The 17124-nt window shown below is 40.9% G+C and overlaps 1 long non-coding RNA gene across 1 annotated transcript in view; it reads right to left on the bottom strand.

Moving 5' to 3' along the window:
• LOC137563569 (uncharacterized) overlaps nt 1-17124 on the bottom strand; it is a 75582-nt gene that overhangs the window by 49282 nt on the left and 9176 nt on the right. Inside the window, exon 2 of the long non-coding RNA XR_011030381.1 lies at nt 15753-15843. This is a non-coding gene — a long non-coding RNA (uncharacterized lncRNA). The remainder of the gene's footprint in view (nt 1-15752; nt 15844-17124) is intronic.

Raw genomic sequence — 17124 nt, 5'->3', positions numbered from 1 at the left:
GTCCTCTCAGTCAGGCTGATGACAATCATGAGGAGCTCAAGAGACTGGGCAGAAACACAGAGCTACATTTGTTTCTGACTAGCCTCTTGTGCTCCTCATATGTTAGTCACCAACCAGATGCAGACTACCATTTTTTTAGCATATTTAAAGTAAAGATATCAAACTACTAATTTTCATTATTGTACTTTTATTACCACCACTACTGTCATGTGTTGGGAGGAAGAGGATACAAGTAACTTTTCTGGTTGGAGATGGCTGCTCATAGACTGTTACAGCTGTGCTCAGCAGCAGCACAAAACACCACGAATTGCAGCAAAGACTGAGGTCTGGTGCACACCAGAGCGGTTCTGGAGCGTTTTTTAAAATGCTTGCAGGGGGAAACCGCTTGGCTAATGAAAGTGAATGGGATGGTGCACACAAGAGCGGGTCGTTTTTTCCACAAATGCAAACTTGGGGGCTGCAGCATTTTTTAAATTTCTGAGGAGTTTCTGCCTCAATGTTAAAGTATAGGAAAGTGGAAAGCAGGCGTTTTTGTTACAGAAGCTGTTCAGTAACAGCTTTACTGTAACAAAATCTGCTACACAAAAACACTCCAAAAAACGCTAGGCATGTTTAGAAAACGTCTCTGAACATGCCTAGAATCGCTCTGAAATCTGCTTCAAAAACCTCTAGCGTTTTGCAAATCTGCTAGAGGTTTTTGGTGTGCACTGGGCCTGAGATGGAATCCATATATGTTAATAAAGAAAATATTGATTGTCAATTAGTGCAAATATATACAAATGAGCAATGGCAAATACCCAGAGTGAAACCAACATAAGACACAGTAATCCTAACAAACTATACAAAATATACAAATATATATACATACAAGGCGGAACAGCAGACAAGGGCAAGGCAAATCAGTATCAGAATCCGGGCTCAAACCCACTAGGAGAGTACATTTGAAATCGCGCCGGTAGACTTGGGCGCAGGATACAGCCAGTATATGGCTGATCCTGCTTCTGCACAAGTCCAGGTCGTTTTAATTACTATTCCCCCTCCAGCTCGCCATGGATAGTGGGGGAATGAAATAATTCGGCTTCCAGTGATTGCTGGAAGCCGAATTATTGTGTTTTTAAGCAACTTCGGCTCCGTCTTCTGATGGAGCCAACGTTACTCACTGAGCGCCGCTGTAGACTGATTCCCATTACAGTCTATGGCAGCGCTGGCTGCACCCAAATCTAGCAGCGCTGAAAAGCACTGCTCCGCACTAGCAGCCTTTTCTGAGCCTTAGTGATTTGAAAAGCTCTTGCTAATGCAATGCTATGGAGGATTTTTATACAATCACATCACTCTAATGGGATCACAGCCATAGCATTACATCTGCAAGAGCTTTTTAAATCACAAAGCGTTTAGAAAAGCACTCCTAGTGGGTTCCAGGCTCTAAGCAGGGAGGTCAGCGCAGAACAGAGCTTTTCTGAGCAGAGAGCACAGAACACAGCAACAAGACAGACAAGCTGAACTGATTTTCTGGCAAGTTTCTGAGGTGGGTGGAGTCCTTAAATGCAAATTGCAACAGGTGAGTTATTGATGAATAAATGTCCAGAGTGTGTTGCATGAGCCTCCTGCTGGTGAATACTGAAGGTACTACTGTCCAGATGCAGAGGGCCACCAGCAAGTAAGAAACTGCAAGCAAAATAATTTTTCATGTTGCAAAATGTCACCTGCTGGTGAACAGAGATAATACAACAGGCCAGGAAACGAGTGCCACCAGTAGGTGCAACCACGTAAAGCAGGATTCCTAATGGCATGAAGGGCAGGAATTGGTGGTGTTCTAGGAATGGTAAAGCTCCAGTTCTCTCTCCTAATTTTTTTCAGTGGTGAATAGAGGACTATGCCATTACTCACACACTCAGTCACATAACCCAGAGATATGTACACAAAGTATAGAGCAACCTGTGGAATGGAAAGTTCCCCCTCTGCCATACCTGACCATCCCCACCCCTGTTGCCTCCTGTGGAGTAAAGGGAGGAGGTTGGGATTATCACCATGCTTATAGGGAAAGATATGCCCCTTCTTGACTACTGTCTACCTCATATAGGTGATGATGAGATAGTGAGAGGAGTATAGACAGTGCACAGGCTGCTATTCCAGGTCAGCTGGATAGCATACTGGTAAGACTGTTGCATTTGATGTGGGATTTGAGCCCTTTGACAAGTATTCGAATCAAGCCAGTACATAAAACAGTAAGGAGTCTGGATGAGGCTCCCTAATTATCCTAGTCACCCATGGAGCGTGCCTTAAGTGGCTGCAGCTCTGTTGCTTTGAGTCCGCCAGGAGAAAAGTGCGATACTATGTTCTGTGTCCTGTCTATTCATTCTAACCAAGCTGCAGCTGACATTTACACAGGAAAAGAGTTTTGTAAACTTAACAATCCAAGTAATAAAAAATACAATGCAAAAATGGTTTACAGTGAATGTTAAAACTTGCACATTGAAAATTGCGATACTTTCCATACAATATGCATTAAAAACCTCAAACAACATAGATTCAAAAGAAAGAAAAATTGCAACGGTGATAATCTGGTAAGAGTGTATGTATAGCTGGAGAGGAGAAGGGGTTCAAGGATTAATTCTCCAAAAAGCTGTAGATGCCTCTAGATCCTATAGAGGCTTCCCATGCCATCTTCTGGTCCCCCGTTGCTGAGCTGGGACCCCCTCCCCCTGAAAATTACCGACAAGGGCTTGTTGGAAGAAACATTGGAGTCACACACATCTTCAGGCATGAGTGCGGTTGTACTGTGTGAGTATGGCTGTACCTTAGAAGTAAGCTAGAGCCGCTCATCTGTGCTACTGCGCATGCGCGGCCATGCTTGCTTACAGCTTGAGCCAGAAGAGAAGCTTAGCTCCAGGGGTCCCGGCCTGCAGGGGCAGGAACTAGGAGGACCCAAGAAGCCTCTATAGCCTAGTTCCCCAACCCTGTCCTCAAGGCCCACCAACAGTGCATGTTTTGCAGAAAACCACAAACATTCACAGGTGGGGTAATTAGTGTCTCAACAGAGCTGATTAACGACCTCTGTGGTTTTCCACAAAACATGCACTGTTGGTGGGCCTTGAGTACAGGGTTGGGGAACACTGATCTATAGGATCCTGAGGCTTCCCTCTTTTTAGATATTTCCTTTTTGACCCAAGCTTCAGCTTAGGTTCATGTTAAGATCCTCAGGCCAAGTTGTGGAGCAGTTTTGTACTGTAATTGGGACCTCCAGTATTTTACACTCTTACGGGGTCTCACACACAGAAATGCATAACATACCCCAACCAGTGGCGTAGCTAAGGAGCAATGGGCCTTGATGCAAGTTTTACAATGGGGCCCCCCAAGCACTCTATACATAACAATTAATACGGCGCAGCAAAACCTGCCAATGGCAACTACAGTGTCAGAGGTGCAAGAAGGGGATGGGGAACAGTTTGTTAATGATTACCATTATTCAAATTATCTATAGAAGTGATTATTATGAGCACAGGACCAATAGAGAGCTAATACTGTAGATGAGGGAGGGCCCTCCTGGGCCCTCTCGCCAAAGGGCCCTGATGCGGTCATTACCTCTGCACCCCCTATTGCTACGCCCCTGATACCAACGTTTTTTTGTTTTTTTTCAATGATGCAGTCAGCTGAATCTGGATCTGTGCAAGGCTTGGTGTACAGAGGCGCCAGAGTAGAATAAAAACGTTTAAAAACCGTCTAAAAGAGGGGGATGTTCAGGTGGACTTACCTCCCTCAAAAATATAAAACTCAATTGAGTCACAATATATCAATACAAAAATATTTTATTGAACTCCACTTAGTGCAACGCGTTTCGCAGGTGTGGTCCTGCTTCATCAGGCAAACAGGAGTATAACTCAATGGGTCTAGATACAGAAGTGAGCGCCTCTGTGACTTCTGTATCTAGACCCATTGAGTTATACTCCTGTTTGCCTGATGAAGCAGGACCACACCTGCGAAACGCGTTGCACTAAGTGGAGTTCAATAAAATATTTTTGTATTGATATATTGTGACTCAATTGAGTTTTATATTTTTGAGGGAGGTAAGTCCACCTGAACATCCCCCTCTTTTAGACGGTTTTTAAACGTTTTTATTCTACTCTGGCGCCTCTGTACACCAAGCCTTGCTGAAATCTTGAGTCCACCCTCGGTGGAGGGGTGCTACCCCGTTTCCTATCTACAGAGAGCGACATCTTAAAAACCTGAGTGGGGTCAGGTTCTAATACTCCCCACCTGCACTTGAAGTGTTTGCCTATGGGTAACCCATGTTTGTGAGTATATCTAAATATTTTGCTTTTACACAACCAACTTAACAATACTACACCATATTGGGCTCTCGATTTCTCTTTGTTCTTCCAAGAATCTGGATCTGTGGTAAAGGGGTAGAGGTGCACTCCTTTTGTAAAAAGTGAAAAGTAATTTTTCACTTTTTACAAAATACATTTTTGGAGAGAATTGCCATGTTTGTAAATTAGGTTGTGAGTTTTAAACTGGAACTTGCATTTACTTGTTGTTAGTAGCTTGTTTCAATAGCATAACCTTGCATGTAGTGAATCTAACCCCCCTCCCCTTCCCTCTATATTTATTGTTTAGATTGTATTCTATTAACTAATGCCATTTTCATTTAGAAAGTGTTCTGTGCCTGCATAAAATAAAAAGAGGTTTATCTATGCATACGGAATGTTGTTTTTTCACTTGCAGATAATATTAGCTTTGCTGTTTTCAGAAAATCACTGCCAGAAAGGCTAGAAAGTATAGCCCCGTGTTTTCTCATAATAAAATGTGCTGTCTCCAATCTGCTTTCATTTTTCTAAAGATCTTATCTAACTAAATGACATTGGTGTGTGAGTAGCTGCTGCATTATTCCTGACATCAGCAGAGCACACGCTCAAGATTCATTTCTAAAAATATCTCTTTTTCTGTCCAGAAGTCTCCTTTTTATGAAAATTATTATGTTTACTTGTATCCTAAGCAACAGGAAATGTAAACTATTATACATCTTTTGATGATTGTTGAGTGGCATTGAGATGCCATTGCAAGCAAAAACTATTCTGTGTATATAAGTTAAAAAAAAATTGTTCTTCCTTCTATTAAGAAATACGCATACTGTAAATACCAGCCAGTTCAATAATCCTGTTCTATATGAATCTTTTTAGACGTAATAAATCTGCCACATTGTGGATTATTCACACCTCCCAAAGATGTTTATCAGGGCTTTTTGTTCAGCAAGATTTTCAAAAAACAGCCATTTTTTATTCAGATTTACACCAATTAAATAAAACAAGTAGGTGAAATCTGGCATTCTGTCAGTGCAGGAACCGGTTGACTCAGGCCCCAAGACGGCTGCAAAAGACAGCAGGCTCTGCACAATATCTGATACAATGTTATTATTATTATTAGTGATTTACAAAGCAGTAACATATTCTGTGGAGCTGTACAAAGTAAGAAACAAACATAGGGTACATAATAATACAGACAATGGTGCTTACCGATGAGAAACATCTTTATTGAATCAGGTAAAAAACAGTATGTCAGGTGAAAAAAAAAACACTTGGCAGTTGGTGTCAGGGTTTCTTTACCTGATTCAATAAAGATTTTTGCACATTATATCGGACATTGTGCAGAGCACATCTTCTGTTGCAATTAAATAAAATGGGTACATCAATGCAGAGTGTTAATGTATAGTAGTTATTAGAGTTGGTGGGGGCGTTTTCCTTATAATGGTTATAGGGGCTTCAAAGCTACATAAAATCTTAGCTGTTTTCATTGTCGATCCTGGACAGGTCATGAGTGGGTAATTATTATTATTAATAATCATTATTGTGCTGACATCTTGCACATTGCTTAGTCATGTCAACAACTGTCCCTCATTCCTACCATAGCCACAGTCTTATACTCCTATTGTAAAATAAGAGTAGCTTTAATGGAAATAAGTAACTTATCTGTTTTGGGGGTCTGGGAGGAAACCAGAGTACCAAGAGATAATACGGGAGAGTATACAAACACTATGGAAATAGTGTCCTACACCTACTTACCCAGCAAGGAAATTGCTAGGACATACCTTGAAAACCTTCTATAAATACTATAAGCAAGCGAGACTCACAATCCATCCCTCCCCCTTACTTCCGTTGCTAGAGAACCCGGAGTTTGCCCCTGGGATGCAAAAAAAACGCATATCAAAAATGGAGAGGGCCAAAGGGGCTGCGGGCTCACATGTTAATGGAGCAAGGAAAGTGGAAACCATTTACTGAAGTAGAAAGACTTCTACAGAAAGAGGGTCTGGATTTTTGGAGTATGGCACAGTTCAGATCATTTTTGAGTATGAGAGGCTCGAGGGAAGAACTATCCAGGGAAAACACGAGATTTGAGGACCTATGCGGAGGGGAGGGGAGACTAAAGGGAGCCTTATCCGAGATATAAGCAATTTTAAACGGCCAGGAAGACCATACACAAGATATCAGGGATAAATGGCAGGCAGAGCTACAAAACAAGTGCACGGATATACAATGGAAGAATGCATTAATATGGGCGCATACGTCCTCCATCTCAGCAAGAATACAAGAGTCTGGCTTTAAAATTTTAACTAGATGGTATTATACACCGGAAAAGTTAGGGAAGATATATCAGGGGGCAGATAGGAGTTATTGAAGATGTAGAAGAGATACTGGCACATTAAAACATATATTCTGGGACTGCTGTGAAATTAGACCTTTTTGGGAGGAAGTGAGGAAAGTGATGAAGGAATTAACAGAGACTGAGCCACCAGATGATCCAGGTTTTTTCCTTCTACATATTAATAACGGGAGTATTGGGGGATATAAGAGATCCTTAACTCGTCACCTAATAAACGGTGTAAGAGTACTGATAGGGAGGCACTGGAAGTCAATGAGTCCTCCCACTGCTGCGGAGTGGCTTGGGGAGATCTCACATATATTTAGGATGGAGCAACTAACCCACTCTTTACATGGAACAGAGGATCAGGGAGAGAAGATCTGGGAGAAATGGGTCAGATTTACTGGAACAAAAAGATATAGGGAAATTCTCTGAGGAGAAGCTTAATACAGTGAGGCCGGGGTATGTGGGGACAGCTGATTTGTCCGGTCCCCCCTCTCCCCAGCGTGGCCCCAATAGATGTGAATGTGAATGACTGTGGAGTGTAAGGAGATGGATGACTGTGCAGACTGTACCGATGGGAGAGGGGGGGAGGCGGGGGGTAGGGATTATGTGATGTCCGGGACCCGTGAAATGTTCCCGAGCCTGCGTGTGCCCTCCCCGCCCCCTCTGCCCCCCTCTCTCTCCCCACCCCCTTTTTTTGTTTAGTTTTTTCTCCGCCTGTACATTCAGTGGAAATGTAAAGAGATTATTTTTTATAAAATAGTAATTGGGAACCAATTAAACATTGAAGTATAATTGTGAGTGGGCAATCCAGACATCCTGCCTACTTAGAAGGGAATCCGTCGGGGGGTGGGGGTGGGGGGGGGGGGCAGAGGGGTAATTATGTATATGTATGTACAGTTTTGTATGACTGATATTAATTAGATGGAGAAAAATAGATTTGGTGAAATATGAGATGTTTATGTAATAGGATCATTGTAAATTTTAAGAGAAAATGATAATAAATAAAGAATATATATAAAAAAGGAACTAGTGTCCTGAACTGGAAACTTAATGCTGCAAGTAGATGCTTGTCTAAAGCTAGTCAGAGACTTGCAAGGACAGGGTGTGCAGGCAGAAAAGGATTAAGCTGAAATGGGGCCCTAGCCTAGATAGCAATTTTTACCCTCCACTGAGATCACCTGGCTTGTTTTTTTTAATACGGTTTGGTGGGGGCTAGCATCCACTAGGCCCCTAAACTCTGTCCAGGCTGTAGGCAACTGCCTAGGTTTGCCTTGTGGATGATCTGGCTCTGTGCGCAGGAGATCCAACCACTTTCTGGACATTCGTGTGCTGACAGCTCCGCAAACGGCTTTACTTGATACCTATTTTCATTATGAGGAAAAGACTGAGTAGAGTTTAACAGACCCTGTCGGAGCTATGCATTACAAGGAGTACAGATAGTAAACTGGCAAGATTTTCCAACCTAGCCACTTGTTTTTCCCTAACAGAACAGTGCTGACAGTATCTGCATGCAGTATACTGCCTCTATTCTCCTTCACTTTACTGCTGGCATGCATATATGACAACATACAAGCCATGGCACCCAAAAAAAATGAAGTCTCGCTTATGGCACTGTGCTCCCTAGTTCTCAAGGTTTACATCTATATGTAATACCAAAAGATGTTATGCTGAGACACAAATACAGAATGCTCTTAACAGTGTGTGTCAAGTTCCAGTTTCCCCACTTATACATTCCATTTGTCTGGTGCCCCATTTTTAGCTCATAGGACCTCCGTAGAGTTTGCTCCCCTTTCCAATGACTCTATATGAGGGCAATGTTTCTCGAGCTGAAGTCCATCAAGCTCCAGACATCACCCTGCTGGCAAATCAAACAACTGCAACACCTTGTCCATAGGCTGGAGAAGGCATGTCAGTCTGTATGCAGGTGAAATGTGAAACTGTTCCTAACATTAACAGCCAAAAATGATTCATACTTGAATTAGAACTATTAGCTATAACAATCAGAACGTGTAGGGTCACTAAAGTAAGGCTTCCCAACCCTGTCCTCAAGGCCCACCAACAGTGCATGTTTTGAGGAAAACCACAGAGGTAGATAATCAGCTCTGCTGAGTCACTAATTACCCCACCTGTAAATGTTTGTGGTTTTCTGCAAAACAAGTACTGTTGGTGGTACTTGAGGACAGGTTTGGGAAGTCCTGCATTAAAGAACAACTGACCTGATAGGAATATGGAGGCTGCCATATTTATTTCCTTTTAAACAATACCAGTAGCCTGGCATCATGGTTATCTTTCATACATCAGTAGTGTCTTGATCACACACCTGAAACAATAGTGAAGCTTGAGTCAAACATCTGATCTGCATGCTGGTTTAGAGACAGTGACTAAAAGTATTAAGGTGCCCATACACTTATTCGATTTCCCGCCAATAGACAACAGATTCGATCACTGTGATCGAATCTGCTGTGAAATCGATGCGCAAACACTGACTGACTGATTTCCGTCCGAAATCGATCAATCCCGTCGATCTGTCTGCACGGAAATTTTTGCTCGATCGGCAGGTCAGGAGTGCGTCAATAGCGGCGTTCGAATGTCCGACGACCGACTCTAGCGACAATACATTACCTGTTCCGCAGCCGTGTGTACCCGCTGTCCCCGTGGTCCCTTCTCCGCGCTGGCCTCTGGCTGGCTTCACTTACTTCCTGTCAGGCGAAGTTTAAACAGTAGAGCGCCCTCTACTGTTTAAACTTCCCCCGACAGGAAGTAAAGTGAAGCTGAAGCCCAGAGCGGAGAAGAGATAGCAGGAGACCGGAGGACAAGCGCCGGCCGGATCAGGTAATGTATGCTGGGGGAGGCGGCAGCTCCACAGATTGTGAATCGATTTCATAGTGAAATCAATTAAAAATCTGCAGTTTGCAGTGTAGGCAGCCAATAGATCCCTCTTTGATCAGATTCGATCTATCTACTGGCCGATCTGGTGGCAATCAACCAGTGTATGGCTGCCTTTAGATGCAGAACGTCAGCAGGACAGCCAGGCAATGTGCATTGTTTAAAAGGAATAAATATGGCAGCCTTCACATCTCTTTCAAGTCAGATGTCCTTTAAAAGACTTGAGCTGGTTGAGGTACCCTTATCTCTCCCCAAATCCCTTCAAATGCTCAGAGATTTTTCTAATATATCTGGGCTTAACATAATTCTTTGGGCCTCAACTTTGAATATCTCACTGGATGTTATTGCAAAATGTGTGGACTATGACATCCATTGGGTGCCCAGGCTAGGTCGTCTGTGCATAACCTTTACCAGACACTTTGGTGGTCTGTTTTCAGCTACCTACTACCACGTTTGAAGACTATGTCTGATATGATGAATTTATGGTCACCCCCTATGTATTGTCTGGGCCTCATTACTGTAATTACTGTAATGAAATGGTTCTCCTCCAAATAGCTATAAAGTTTTAGGATGCTTTCTGTACTGGTCCCATTTCTTTTTATGAGGCTTGCTCAGATAACTGTATTTGTCATCTACAAATATTTTAAGTGTCCTAGAATAGCCAATTACACAATTTGTGCACTTACATATGATGGAGGCTTGGGGTTACAAGATCTTACCAATAATTATAGACAAGACATTATTTAACATTAGGTAGCAGTGTAGAGTTTGCTCCCCTTTCCAGTGACTCTATGATGTTTTCCCACCATGTTTTTTAATGGTGAATATCCCTTGAGATGCTTTGCACTGCTCAAATCCAGATAAGCTCATTGCTTTGTTTGAGTGCATCTCCAGGCTGGGGAAGTACCGTATGTCACTGAGAAGGGGGTGGGCCTATGCAAATGACCCTATCGGCACACTCTGCCGCAGGGTCAAATGGGTGTGGATTTGTGCGGTGCGGTGATCCCGTGGCAGACTCTTCTTCTGTAGGAACAATGCAAGGCACAAATATAAAAGGTCCCTTAAGCACACACACACTTTTTTAGACAAGCATGCAATCTAACCTGGGCAATACTATGTACAGCTTCTAACCAGTAACCAAGTGTGTTGCTTTCCAAATATAATCTACAAATACACCACCCCAGATGAAAACTTTATGTATTACCCCACCTCTAGTTTCCTCCCTATTCTTTTAGATTATGAACTTGCAAAGGCAGGTTTCTCTACACTTTTGTATCTTGCAAGTTGCTGTTGGTTTTGTTACTCACTATATATTTGTCACTACAACAATTATATTGTGCACCACCTCTGTATTATGAACCAATGTCTTTATTTATTTACGTATAACAATGTCTGTATTTTTCTGCAACCATGTTACACTGTACAGCACCATCGAAGATGATGACAATATATGAAACAATAATACATTCTGTATACAGTATAACAGAAAAATTGGAAGACACTTATTGTATTTTATTTTTTATACATTGGTAACACACACTTTTGATGAAAGACTCAAGCAAATTGTAATTCAAAATAATGTGCTGAAATGAATGAAAAGAAAATAATTTGTTTCATTATTTTCGATATAACAGAAAAGGAATATTTAATTTGTAACTTTTGGATTGCAAAAAAAATAAATTCTTATGAAAATCGTTGTTGCATCTGAACCCTTTAATACATAGCAAGAAGTTTTGAATCAGGATGATACCATTTATTGGCTAACTTAGAGATGGATAAACAGTGAGCTTTCGACTTATAAAAAGCCTTTGTCGGACTGGTTCCTACATAAAATACATAAAGTGGAACCATAAAAATATTTATATGCCTCTCTGCAACACAGTTAATGTATCCTACTTATATTAAAGTCCAAAGATAACATTTCATTAAACTGATTTATATTTCACTTTTATGGATGTCCACCCTATAAAACTATTGATTATGTGCCATTAAGTAATCTATATTACAATAAAACTACTGATTACTCATCGCAGTCATTAAGAAACATTTTTACTAAAGTTAATTGGGAACCTAATTATTTATCCTCAGGGACTACAATGTAATTCTCTTAGCTTAATTTTTTGCCTTCTGTTCTTGTATAAACTATCTTGGGCTGAAGGTTTTCTAAAGAGTAATATTACTAATAACTTACACTGATATCTAAGCATTGCAATGGGAGGCTGGAACTTTTTTCTTCCTCATTCTGCTGGAAATAAGAAGATATCCCATTTACCTTTCATACTTACAGACATTGGAACTGGGAAATATGTGAAGAAGCAGGTATCCAGTGTGTTATTGTGCTGCATATTTGTGACAAGAGACTGGTAATGTAGATGTAGCATTATACAACTATTTCCGACAGAGAGCAATGGGTGAAAGAATTAAAATGAACATATACTTTATTGGACAGAGTAAAAACCTACACAGGTTAAAACAACCCTATGCTCCCTCACTTTGCAGGCATAGTCTCTGCCCCAACTTTAACCACAGCAAAGAAGTACTTGCAGAAAGCACCCATGCTTTTCTATGAACTCTTTCATATGCATTTGTTGTGTTAGTTTGTTGCAGAGAAGCCCCATAGCACCCATTTTTCTGAACAGTGAATTGCATTGGCATTCAGTTGATCTATAGCAGGCCTTTGCTTCAGACCTGCAGAGGCGTATATGATAAAAGGGCGTCTGGAAATTTGGAAGACCAGAAATATCCGATAAAAGTATATCACTAAACTTACTGATGTTCTACTCTTGCAGTGCTAATAATAATAGATACCGATATTTCACTACAGCTAAACCTAACCCTATTCTCACACTGAACCCACTCTACCGATGCCTAACTTTAACCACTCTCCCTGGATTCCTAACTTTAACCACCACCCCCACACGCCTTGCCTTAACTGTTCCCCCCTTAATGTCTAACCTTAACCACCACCACCCCCACACCTAACCTTAATCCCCCTCCCCAGCAGTCCACTGAAAAAAAACACAAATTTATAACAGCTATGTGAGTGATTTGAGCGCCCATGGCACCTGGTAAATAGCGGGTGCCATGGCCATAGATGAGTCCCTTTTATATCCAAATAACTGATATCGTGCATAATTATTTGATAATAAAATATCTTAATTTTAGTATACAGTAGTTACGTACTGTATATTTACTACCCCATAATAAAACACTTGTAAGGGGCCATTCTCACTTGCCTCTGTGAATTTTTTATTAAATTTTTCATGAGCTTAATTGTGATTTTTGTATGCAAATTATCATTTGGGGATTTTTGCACAAAAAAACCCTGATTTTTTTATGTGTTTCCATTGACTTGCACTGAACCATGAATAGCCCATTGCACAGGAAAAAATACAGGCCTGTTGCCTAAATAAAAGACGGAGAAAAAGCGCAAAATGAAAATCAGATAAAAATGCATAAAAATTGTGACGCCATTGAACTACATTAGAGGTGTGGCAATTGCGATTTTAAAAAAATCACAAATTGCTTGCATTTTCAAATTGGTGGTAGCCCTGCTTTGAGTTTGGACAACATGTATATTTACTCATTCAGATGCCATAAACATTATTACGTTTTCTTGACTCCTTCTTATACTAGATGTTAAATCTGCTTTAAGAGAAATCCATTACAAAGAAAGTGCTAGATTTATTATGGTTAACTTAGTCATGCAGTTCCAATTACTTCCACGACTAGAGTGATGTCTGGGTGTTTGTAGTTTTTAATGGCTGTGTCTGCTCTGCTTGATTAAATGATGTAAATAGCCCTGCTCTACGTTATCTAGCAGTAAATCACAACCTTCATAATGCTTAAAAATATTCTATAAGCATTTTCACATCTCAAATGGTGACAGTAATGAAACAACATTAATGCAGGTTACTAGGCCATCAGTTACAGCTCAAAGTTTTTAATATATAATATTAGTACATTTAAAAATAATTATAAAGGAATAATTTAGGTATTGCTGCACTTTTCTTATTTTCCATGGCATAGTAATATTCTAGTTCGCAGGCAAATAAATATATGTTTGCTCATACACATACATCTTGATTCCAATTTGTTTTGTGAGTCTGCTGACACAGGCAATCTATATTTCAGTATCAGCATAAAATGAAGTGTATGTATAGCTAGTAGCAAAACACTGTAGGCTGCTCCACTTGGTATATAGCAAACAGCTGCCTCTTTTATATACATTATAGAATTTATCAGGTGTCCTAAGCATACCTTTGGTTTAACTGCTTTAATCAAGGTAAGAAATGACAAAGAATGTGTCAAGCAGCTTATGATATGTATGATCAATCAGAAAAAAAAAAGAAATTCATGCAAAATGTATTTTTAGTTTCATTTATTTTTGGATCCGAGTGTTATTATTCTCTTACACTTAATGTGTACCTGAGATGGGGCCACATAAAAATGTATACATACCTGGGGCTTTCTCCAGCCTCCTCTGGTACGATTGCTCTATTGTCGTCTTCAGTCGCCACCTCAATCACCCACAACTGGCCCTGGAAAATCCTCCAGTCGGCGCAGGCGCAGTCCAGCCAGGCGTGCTCCCTCATCTTGCTCTCATTGCTGGGAGCATTCTGCGCCTGCGCGTAGTTCTGTGCAGGCCCAGAATGCTCCCAGGATGGTATGGCGTGGTGGAAGCGCGCGTACAGCCAGGAAAGGAGCTGAAGGGGGCTGGAGGAAGCCCCAGGTATGTATATTTTGTCATTTGAGCCCCATCTCAGGTTCCCTTTAAATAGGTGTGTATGCGTAGCTTTCATGTTTATTTGTACATGTATGCATTTTTTTGAATGGGGTTTTATTTAGGGCATATCTGTTAGTGCCAAGTGAAGAGAACTTGGCTTGTCTTTACACACTGGCAATGAAAATAAGAAGTATTGCAAAATAAAATGTAAAAAAGAAAGAAAGAAAATTAATTCGATCCAGGTGTTAGAGGTTAGGAATGTATCACAACTTCTCATGTATCTCATATGTATCTCATATCCAGAGGCAATACACACTGTAAATGTAATCCAGAATTTTATTGCGGAATGTTGACATGTTTTGGTGGATGTTTCATCCTTCCTCCAAACCTGATAAGACACAACCTGACTACACTAAAGAATCAGAATCCCATTTCAAGATGTTTTCCTTCATCTGTTTATAAATGATCAACCCATCAAATGTTAACTACGTTTCCATTATAATATTGCTATAGACATACTGTAGACTGGTCAAGCAGGTAACTTGGGCACCAGCGGCTGGCTGGTAAAATGGGTGCTGCATAGAATACAATGTAAATTGCATCTATAGCTGTTGTCAAGTGTATAATTTGGGCGCAGGAGTTCGTTTTGTTAGCGGTTGGCTGCATCGGCAAGTATTAAGCCACGGCAAAATAGGTTTTGGCCCTTGGCTATACTATAGCCTAGTGCCCAGTGTATGATTTGGCTGCCGGAGTTCAGTTTTTAGTGATAGGCTGCGGTGGTGAGCAATCGGCCTGCAGGTAAAACAAACCGACAAATCCTGTTCTACAGTTTTTCTTTTTTTTAGAATGTCTGGATATTTTTACATGTTAATGCAAATCCACTTCAATATCTTGTTTAGTAGATTATGGTTCCCAACTGAAAAGAAAATACATATGAAATGTAAATCCTCAAAAGCCTAATCCCAGCTCTCAGAAATTACTGTTACTTCTTCTCAAGACACGGAGTGCATTCACTGCTCTTAGAATTGATTCCATTGCCATTTCCTCTTAGCAGATTAAAAGAAAATCTTACACATAAATATAAGGAAGGAGTAAGTTATTTTTTAATATAACTGCTTAGCCATTCAAGCCACCATCTATTTAAGAAAATATTAATTAGGGGCTTCCGGATCTATTTGTTTCATAGAGAGTTGAAGCACAGTTGGATTGACCCAGTAAAAACGAGTCAAATGTTTTTCATGCTTATGTCATTGGGATTTCAACAACCCATTAACTAATTGCATTCAATAGAATTCATTATGTAGAGCGAAAAGAAAAGTAGGGCAATAGCCTGTGATACTCGTGGATGAAATCACTTCTCTTGTCACTGTTAGAAGAAATACTAAACAAACTGGAAAAAATACCTTTGTGCTTTATTTACTATGAGCAGTATGACTTGGGTAATGTTGCACAAACCATTATGTTATTATCATCAAATGTAGGAGGTTAAAATACTACTTACCTCCTGGAATGAGCAGCCACACAAACCTGTTCATTGAAAATAGTGCAGTGTGTCCTTTTCTTAGGTCCTTCTGTGACAAATTCATAATCCCCTGCAATGAATAGGTAGGGCTCAGTTCATAACATAAATGACTGTTGAATATTTTGTGAGCTTTTCTCCTTGGAATGGCTTTAAATTCAAATAGATTGGCCTCAATTCACTAAGCTTATCTCCTGTCTTTAATAATGTTTCTATAGTTATCACCATGGTGACGAGGCATGTAGTATTCAAGAAACATTTTACCTCAGGCAAACCTAACGTTTACTCTTCTGTCTCTAAGTTAACTCTTCAATCCTTAAAATAACTCCAGAATTCTAATGTTGAAGACAGGCTGTTAATTAACTGTGTGTGAAAATAACTACAGAGGAGGTAACTTAACTACAGAGGAGGTAACTTAACTACAGAGGAGGTAACTTAAAGGGAACCTTAACTGCTGCGGAAAAATAAATTCACTTACCTGGGGGCTTTCCCAAGCCTCCTGCAGCCGTCCTGTGCCCGCGCCGGTCCTTCGGTGCCCTCCGGTCTCCCTCCGCCGCTGAGTTTCGATTTCGGACGACTGCCAGTCGTCCTGGGGCCTCTTCCGCATTCCTTGTCGTAAACTGCAGTAAAGCGCGTCCGCATGACGCCAAACGCGTCATCGCATGACGTCAAACGCGTCATGCGGACGCGCTTTACTGCAGTTTACGACCAGGAATGCGGAAGAGGCCCCAGGACGACTGGCAGTCGTCCGAAATCGAAACTTAGCGGCGGAGGGAGACCGGAGGGCACCGAAGGACCGGCGCGGGCACAGGACGGCTGCAGGAGGCTTGGGAAAGCCCCCAGGTAAGTGAATTTATTTTTCCGCAGCAGTTAAGGTTCCCTTTAACTACAGAGGAGGTAACTTAAGGAATGAAGAGATAAGATGACTCTCTCACTGTGTGGTGGTAAGTCTTCTCTTATTATTATGCCTTATTATCTCCAGCATGATCTTAGTGAATTGAGGACAATGGCAATGATAATGGACAATGACAATGAGATTTTAGAAATTGTACAACTTTTATCGCATGAACATTTTCAAGTACCACCAGTGTTTTTTCAAGATGTCAACAACTCAATAAGTGAATTGAGTGTATTGTATTTATAAAGCAACAACATATTACGCAGTGTTGCCCCTAGCATAGGTACAAAATTGCCCCCAGTATAGGTTGTATGCTACCCCCAGTATAGGTAGTATGCTACCCACAGTATAGGTAGTATGCTACCCCCAGTATAGGTAGTATGCTACCCACAGTATAGGTAGAATATTGCCCCCAGTATAGGTAGTATGCTGGCCCATATAGGTAGTATGCTGCCC

The sequence above is a fragment of the Hyperolius riggenbachi genome, chromosome 3 (genome assembly GCF_040937935.1).
Source record: "Hyperolius riggenbachi isolate aHypRig1 chromosome 3, aHypRig1.pri, whole genome shotgun sequence".
Lineage (NCBI taxonomy): Eukaryota > Metazoa > Chordata > Amphibia > Anura > Hyperoliidae > Hyperolius > Hyperolius riggenbachi.
This window is presented reverse-complemented; position numbering and strand designations above follow the sequence as displayed.